The following is a 1653-nucleotide window of genomic DNA, read 5'->3' on the forward strand; positions in this document are numbered from 1 at the left end:
AAACTTCACCAATCCATCATGGATTAACAATATCTCACAAATAGCTCAACCACAATAATAATCTAACATTTCTAAGCATTTAAGCCTCAATCTAGCCATTCACAAAGTCAAATAATAGTTGGGAGTCCATGGGTTATACCTGTGTTGCTTCTTCTTCCTTGTGTGGATTCCTTCTTCTTCCCAACTCAACCACTACCCCCTTCACCACCTAAATACCTCCAACAAGTCAAACAACAACACTTAAGAGGAGACCTCAGAGGTTTGAAGCTAAAGAATGGAAGCTAGATAAGCAAAGGATGAATGGATGAAATGAACCTAAGAAACTTACTGTGTTTCTCCTCTCTTTCTTGTAGAGCTCTTGGTTAGGAGGACAAAGAATGGAATCAGGAGGAAAGTTGGCTTTTTATTGCTTTTATATGGGTTCAAAACCCTAGGAGGATGCTCAATGATTGGTGGAGGGCAAAGTGGTCTTTTGGTTGCTTCCCAAAATATCAGACAAAGTTTAGAAAGACTTGTGGTCCACCTTGCTTCATGGACCAAGGTCTAGAAAAGGTGTTTTTAAATAGTTTGGGATCAAAAAAAGATTTTTCCAAACATGTTTTCTAGATAGACACTTGGTTCAGATTTCTAAAATTTCCCCCGATTTCACTCAGATTGACTTTTGGGTCAAAACTTGGTACATACTGTACCCGAGAATTTAGGATTTTAGAAATAGATTAAATCTCGGTGCTGAATTTATTTAAAAACGTAGCTCAAAACAATTAATTTAAACACCGTTTTCAAAATAAAATTTTGGAAGAGTGAAAAATGGCTATTTTAAAATTTTAAAATAGGATTTAAAAAATTAAATTTTGGGTTGTCACAACGTATTTGTTGAATCCGTATTACCATTATAAGGATCCACAACTTCACTTAGATGAAGTTGTAAGTGTAGGAGTTATTGAGTTCGGTGATACTATCTTCTTAAATGATATTGGCATGTAAAACAAGATATTAAGTGAAGAATTGTTGAAATATAAAAAGAGAGTTAATGTCATATGGGGTCCTCCGAGTATAGTGGTTTTCCCACGTTTAGTCTTATACTTTCAAATTGACCACCATTGGTTTCTCGACTTTCAATTGTTACCATCCATGGTTCAAGTTAACCACCCATAATCCTTTTAACTTTCAAAATTTAACCAGCCATGATCTTCCGGCAAGGACCACAACTGAATAAAATTTGATAGTTGAAGGACCATATGTGGTTAACTTGGACCACGAATGGTAACATTGAAAGTTGAAGGACCATGAGTGGTTAATTTAAAAATTTAGGACTAAACGTGACAAAAACACTATATTCGGAGGACCCCCATATGGTATTAACTCTATAAAAAAAAAAAAGAAAAAAAAAGGAAGGAATATTTGGAAGATCTATTGCAATCAAAGTATGTGAGGTGAATGATGAAAACTTTGATCCTAGTAAGTAACTAAGTACTTTCAAATAAAATTTTCAAGTCTTTAATACTTTATATATGTATCGTTTTGAAAATTGAGGAGTAACATTTATACCATTAATAATTCAGAATGTGAGACATTGATAATTGACATATTATGAACAGACATAAATTACAATTTTTTTATAATTAAATCAATTAAGAATACGACACACGACGT

This window comes from Ipomoea nil, unplaced genomic scaffold, assembly GCF_001879475.1.
Source record: "Ipomoea nil cultivar Tokyo-kokei standard unplaced genomic scaffold, Asagao_1.1 scaffold3142, whole genome shotgun sequence".
Lineage (NCBI taxonomy): Eukaryota > Viridiplantae > Streptophyta > Magnoliopsida > Solanales > Convolvulaceae > Ipomoea > Ipomoea nil.